Raw genomic sequence first — 7,527 nt, forward strand, 5'->3', positions numbered from 1 at the left:
CCCCATAAGCTCATAACGCGGTAATCCTAATAATAGTAATCTTTTACTAGTGTATTACATGCAAAGTGATAAGTTAAGTATCTCTAAATCCTTGGTCCGGCATCTAGAGAATTTCACCCCGCATCTTGGTCCGGTTACGTGTGTATAATTTACTAACCCTTACCTTGACCTCATATTAGACATCATAATCGATGTTTGACTTAGTTATTACTTTGCACCAATCGACACTAGCCTAATAGATAGTATCACACTAATCTATGTTGATAATTCTTTTCTTGTTGATTAACCTCCTTGATCCGGCAAGTAGCAACAAGGCGAGTTCTAACGAACGTGCACTGGTTAAAAAGACTTCTAAACAAAAGAATTTATCAATGCATGCAAGACACTATTCAAGAATTGCTTAGTTATTATTCATACTTTATTAATTGCCTATGGTTCCCACAATCCTAGTTATGAAAATTAGCTACTCATTATCTCGAAAAACACAATCAAAATTTATTAAAATAAATATGCTTGTGTTAATCATAGAAAGTTAAGAACAATAGCTAAACTATCTTTTATTAATCACGAATACAAATAAATAATAAAGGAGAAGAAAGAATAAACCACAATTCTCCGGTCTCCACGGCGGCTCTTCCAAAGTTCCTAAGCTAGAAGAAAATTTTATTGTGTCTTGTATCTTGGTTCTTGGATTCTCTAATAATTATTTTCATGCCCTATTTATAGATGTAGGAAACCCTAAATAAAATAATTGAGTCCAAACAAATTAGGAAATCAAAACCCGAAAGGAATTGGATTCATTTTTCTCCGCGTGTAGCTTCCAATTTTGTGCGTGTAACTTCTTTTGATGTTGCTGCCTGATACGTGGACCAGCAGGTTAAGTTTTTCTTTCCTTATTTGCATATAAATTATATTTAAATATTTATATTTAAACTTATTTTTCATTAAGTTGCCTGCTTGATTTCCTTCTTCAACTTTCCATCTTTAATTCGTTTTAGCTCCAAACATCTACAAATAAAATACACAATTTAGCACAATCCATAAAATTTATGCTCATAAAGGACAAATATAAATACTAAATGTGAGGCAAATAATGATTAAAAATATGTATTTTGACCTCACATCACCATCCCAATCTCCAGAAATTAAAATTCTATCAATTCTTGAAGAAGCTTCCTGATTGTCCCCTTTGAACCAAGTGTAATTTGCATCCTCTAATTGCAGGTCTATAGGACTCATGTCTTCAATTAAGTCTTAGAATTCTTTGTTTCCTCTTGTTCTTTTAGTGCATTTCCTTTTTTCAGAACTGAAACTGCACACATTAAAATCCCCACAAGCTGCCCATAGCCCTTACATTAGCCCTTGACAAACCCTATTTCCTCCCAAATAAGTGTCCTTCAATATAACAATTCTGGTAATTATGACCTTGTCGGAGGACTCCTCAATGTCCCATGAGCTTTGCATGGATGGTCGATCGAAGCTTTGGAGAAGAGAGTCGTTAGTTGTCTTATTGAAGTCGTAAGTTTGACAAACACTTGCTGAGGTGCTATGTCAGTTTGTCAAACACTTCACGTGCTTCCTTGGGCCCATGTGTTGTAGTTGTATTGAATGAGACCCCATGTGTTCTTTGTCTCTCAAATCCCTATTTTGGTGGGATTCCTGTGAAAACAGACTTACACCACAGTCAGTTCCCCTCTTTGTCTTCTGGTTAAACACATGAATTGCGTAATATCCAGCTCTGTCTTCTCTAGCCACACCACATTCCATTTTCAGCAGAATTATGAATCTTGATTTGCTTTCGACATTGTGAACAATTGATACTTCGTTTGGCACGCTTCTCCTGTCATAACCACTAACATTTTTGCCCACTTTAACTGGTTTCTAATCCCCGTGTCCTCTTCTGTGGCTACCCAAATCCCACATTTTTGGCCAATTTTATAGAAAACCTATGAGATTAGAGGTTAAGGGGAACCCCAATTTCTCTGACCCATGCATCTTCACAATCATGGAGTTTGATGGAGTCCGGAGCCAAAAAGGCAAAAAAAATTGCGTGAAATTTCCAAATTAAAAGGGCAACAAAAAGTAAGGTTCAAACCAAAAGGGCAACATTTAGACAGAAGTGGGATGCCGTTAATTTATGGAGTAAGGCGCAACTTGACATGCGCCTTACAAGGCGCAAGCCGACATGATACTTGTAAGTCGCATGCCGGCTTGCGCCTTGCAAGGGGAATGTCAAGCTGCGCCTTACTTCTTAACATGAGTAAAAAGTTATGGTTGTTTGAGTGAAGCCTCCCAATTTAAGACATTCCATCCGTTTTAGGAAAGGGTATTTTGGTCTTTTCCTTTCCCCCCACTTCTCTTAGCACGTTCTCCTGACCCAAATTAAGGGTTTAATCGGATTCTAAATTCCCCCACTCATGTTCAAAACACTTAGGGGTCGTTTGATAGAGTGTATTAGGAAAATTAATGCATGTATTAACCTTGTGTATTACTAGTACCTTGTTTGGTACTCTATTTCAATCTATGTATAACTAATGCTTGCATTAGCTATACACTCTTTTGTGTAGCAAGTGTGCATTGCTAATACCATGGATTTCTAGGTATTATTGGCAATGCAATGATTTTAATGCATGCATTAACATAATAAAAGAACCTATTACCCCTCAAAACCTTTTTTACATCTTTTCCACCATAAAATTGGAGGATATTTATGTAAATAATTTTTTTAATGCAATAAATACTATTTTAATTCATCAAACCAAATAATGCATTAAAGTAATCTATGTATAATTAATGCAAGCATAACTAATATATACATTGCTAAGGCAAGCATTAGTAATACACTTTATTTAGCATTATTCTTATACACTCTACCAAACGATCTCTTACAGTTTAGTCCAAGATTAATAATTATAAACATGAATGACAAATACATGACCAAAGAAATTGGAAAAAAATTATGATAAAGTGAAATATCAATTGTTTAGTGTCACTTCTTCATAAGAGGCTCATTAACATGGAAAAGTTTGTCTTAGAACTTCGATGACGACACTGAAGCGCACATAAAGCGAGACGAAGCGCTCAACATGTTTTGAGCCTCGCTTTAGGGCTTAAGCGCACCTTTGGTAACACTGGACTTGAGAGGATGCTCATAAAATCTTCCATGCTCATTCTGTTTTCTTGCACTAAAATGTTCAACATCTCTTTCTGTGGTTTCCATCTCCTAGATGCTTCTGTGAGTGTGAAGCAAATCCATTCCATCCAGCTCCAAATGTCCATTTTGTAATGTCAAATGATTTGAAACTAGCACTAAAGTAGGTCCTATTCTTGTCCTTGATGGCAGGACATATATTCTCTTCAATACTGGTTTGGAAGAAAAGAAGAAGTGGGGGGGGGGGGGGGGGACAACTAAATTAGAAGGAATTAGCTAGTGGAGAGAAAGAAAGAGCTAGATGATTCCGGCAAGCTGCCACCAGAATGGAGTCAGAAAAGAGTGTTTTTGGGGGAAAATTTAGTATTTTCTTTTTTTATCAAAGTCCAATATGTCCACAGAAAATCGAGTTCAACAGATGATGCCATAAATCACAAACAATGCAAAAATTTCAGGATCCCTCTGATGGAAAATGAGACATCCGACCTTAAAGTAAATTTTGTATTTTGAAACCTGGTTGCCCAGTGCTCAAATCAACGTTAACATTTCAGTGCGCTCGCAATACACAGAGAAACACATCCCAGTTCTCATTTACAGAAATTAAAAGAAAACTCAAGCATGCAATGGGAAATGATCGTCATGGGATCTCTTCTGAAGCTGAAAAAACCATCAGACGATTTCCATCTTAGCAACTGACCACCTCAATCTCTTGCGACTCCATTTACTCTATTGAGTGTTCTTTGTAATTTCCCCATCCATTAATTTATGGGTTTCTCCCCTGTTGTAATAAATGCACCTGCTGAATTTATCTTTCTGCAAGTAAATTCCTCCACCATTAATGCCATATTGCCCCACCCATCATTGAAGTGATCTTCTGGTATAATGATGACTGATCTAGTCTGGCCCTTAACTGAAATAACTCAGAGAAATGGACCATGCTGATTGTTCTTTAAGGAATAGTAAGTATTGGTTGAAAAATCCCTGCCTCTCCATGATTTGAAGCTTTTTCCTCCGATTGTAGAAGCATCTTTCAGTCTCCTACATAGCCAAATCAAAGCCCCTTTGCTTAGTATTTTCCTTCTCATTAAGTGTTTGGTGCTCTCTACCTAATCAAACCATGTTTCCGAAACTAATATGGTTTCTGTAATGTCATAAGATTATCCTCCTGATCTGAAATAGAGCCTGTTCTCTGTAGCATAGTGGATTAAGTGATGGGAGAGAGGAAAACTTGATAGAAAAAATGAAGATTCCAGTAGTATAGTGTCACCGTAGAGGATAGAAAAGAAAGAAATGAGACTCCGATGGAAGAATACCACCGGAGGGGAGATCTCAGAAGCCCAGAAGGAGCCTCCTAAGTTTGTCTTGGGAAGAGTGCTAAGCTTTTTGCAGAGAGGTCACTTTTGTTAATTTCCAAAACCAAAAATATCTACAGGATCAGTCATCTACTGCCAGTTTATGTACACCAATACTTGGGTTGCACCTGATAGCTGATGGTGTTAACTAGTGAGTAGTTTGGTTTGCAAGGCAAATGGGTTTCTCTTCATGTTAGAGAGTAGAGTACTCTGGCCTTTTATGAAGAAGCACACCAGTGTTAAAGTTGGAAATGGTCACAAGACTTCCTTTTGGAAGGACAATTGGTTGAGATCAGATAGCTTAAAGCGTTTGTTCCTTGATTTAACTGTGATGGCAGTACAACAGGGGGTGAGTGTGGCTGACGCATGGACACAACAAGGCTGGAACATTCATTTCATGAGGAACTTCAATGACTGGGAAATTGATTCAGTCATTGAGTTCTTCAGAATGTTGGAGGAATTTTAGGTACTAGTGAAGAAAAAGATAGACTTTGGTGGAAGTTAGATAGCAAAGGTAGATTCAAGGTGAACTTTGCTTACAAGTTTTTGAACCAAAGAAATCTACAGAGACAACATTGGCTATGGAAGCATATATGGAAGATCAAAATCCCCTTCAAAGTTGTCTGTTTTACTTGATTATTGGCAAGAGAGGCTGTTTTGACACAAGAGAACCTCAAGAAGAGAAAATTATCTTTGTGTTCTAGATGTTACCTTTGTGGTGAATAGGTTGAGACAGTTAGCCATCTGTTTCTACTGTGCAGGACAACTACACAGTTGTGGAGAATTTTTGTTAGCCTTAGGGGTATTAGTTGGGTCATGCCTAACAAAATAACTCATTTGCTACATAGTTGGGAGGAAGCAGGAGGAGCTGCTGACAAAGACAAATGGAGGATTGTCCCGGCTTGTATCTGGTGGACAATATGGAAGGAAAGAAATTCAAGATGTTTTGAGAGCAAAAATTGTGATGTATAGATGATCAAACTAAATTCCATTAGACTTTTTTGTTTCTGGTGTAAACAAATATACTCAAGGGGACACTGACTCAATTATATATAGACATCCTAGGATCTTGTTAGAACTTGGGTCAACTATGTCTTTTTGATTTTGCTGTAAATACGGTTTCAGTGCAACCCATGTACTAACTTGTCAATAACACAAATGTTACCTTCTCAAAAAAAAGAATTGCCAAATTCCCCCCGAGAATGAAGAGAGGGGATGAGATAGTCAAGTCAAAAGGTGTTGAATTAGTCACACTGACTGAGGCATCTGACTTTCCCTTGCCAGGAATGTCTAATATCTACATTGAAGCAAAGGAGCACCCCGTGGAGATACTAGACAATGAAAATAAGAGAACAGAGGTGAGTAGTAGACAGTTGCCTAAATCCTTGGCGAGGATACGTTCATTCCCGAGTACAATAGTTCACCTAGCAGCAGCCAGAGTAAAACAACAAGGATGGTGTGCTACCATTCCAAATGAGGGAGCCTCTTACTGATGAACCACCTATACAGGGATATAATGATGACAGACTTTAGCATGTACAAGAAGACCATGTTATACGGGTCCAAGTCTATCCAGACAAGACTTAGAGATAGAATCTAGTTGTTCCGACAAGCATCTTAATGAGAGCACTAAGTCTTCCAACACAAATCTAGATGTTCCATGTCAAAATGGGAACACACTTGGCTGAAAATGCGGCTTCAACTGGTCATTCGCTATTTTGGCTGTAACCTCAGGGTGTCACTTGGTAAACATAACAGTCGACCTTTTCCAAAACGGATGGCCATGATAAATGAAATATGAGAGGGAGTAAAATGGTATCTTTTTTATATTCAGCTCCTCATTCTTTGGACCAGACATGTAGAATGTATTTTGTGTGGTCTGTGTATTGTACCTACATGATTTGATTTTCTTATTTTTTTTCGTGTGAAAATTGGTTGTTGAAGCTTTGGGCATTCAACACTAATCTTTCTTTTTTATCGCTCTTCTAATTCGTTTTTTGGATAGAATTTTCTCTTGCAATATAAATTAAAATTACGTCAAAGTAGAAAAGAAAGTATAATATGTTGACATGGTTGTTTGTATAAAGAAGTTGTACTGACATATTTTTATAATTTATGTGCTTCAGGGTCTGCGCAAGTATTCTTTTGAGCGTTATTCCACTGTACGTCCGGAATATGTCATGGCGACTTTAGATAGGCACCCAGATGATACTTTATGAGAGTTTTCAGAAGGTTCGTTCTCCATTTGTATTGACAAATGATCTGATGGTAAGCTTTTCAGTACTTCTCTCACTTCAGAAAGCATATCTTTAGGTTCTTTGATATTTGGTAAGTTATGGTTAGGTTCCATTTATTCCATCCAGAGATGCTGGAGGGACTTGGACTAACTACTTTTACAAAAATGGTTACACCATATGCTGGCAAAAAAAATCATAAGTAACATGCTATAACCATAGACTTGAAAGAAATTTATTAAATAACAGAGAAATTTACGTTGTTATATTTGGTCCTAAGCTTTGCATCTACAATTTTCGATATGTGGAAAAGGGGTCTTTTAGCACTCGTAGGCATTTTTAGTGTTAATGTCAGTAACTATTGTTAGAGGTCCCCCTACTTAGCTCATTGATGGCACACGCCATTTTAAACTTACAAGGTGAAACTGCTATAATCTCTACACCATAGGGATTCAATAGTTGCATAATAGATGTTCTCTTGGCAAACTCAGCTAGTAAAAGTCGTTTCCAACCAACTCCCATTCCTTCTTTCTCTAAATTATTATAAATCATCTAATTAATTAAATAATAAATAGTAAAGATTTTTTTTTAACAACTTTATATTAGCTTAAATGAAATTGGCTAATAAATTGTATGACGATAAAAACTAATCAGAACATCATTACCTTCCACTTAAATGAGTATATAATTTAATACATACATTGTATGAAGTATTATTTATTATTCCATTGTTATTATTATGTCGTGCATTAACCATCATATATATATATATATATAAATATATATATTT

The 7,527-nt window shown here is 36.6% G+C and overlaps 1 long non-coding RNA gene across 1 annotated transcript in view; it reads left to right on the forward strand.

Moving 5' to 3' along the window:
* Positions 1-6,529: 6,529 nt before the first annotated feature.
* LOC102585260 (uncharacterized) overlaps positions 6,530-7,527 on the forward strand; it is an 8,061-nt gene continuing 7,063 nt past the window's right edge. Inside the window, exon 1 of the long non-coding RNA XR_368949.2 lies at positions 6,530-6,539. This is a non-coding gene — a long non-coding RNA (uncharacterized lncRNA). The remainder of the gene's footprint in view (positions 6,540-7,527) is intronic.

This window comes from Solanum tuberosum, unplaced genomic scaffold (genome assembly GCF_000226075.1).
Source record: "Solanum tuberosum cultivar DM 1-3 516 R44 unplaced genomic scaffold, SolTub_3.0 scf00751, whole genome shotgun sequence".
NCBI lineage: Eukaryota > Viridiplantae > Streptophyta > Magnoliopsida > Solanales > Solanaceae > Solanum > Solanum tuberosum.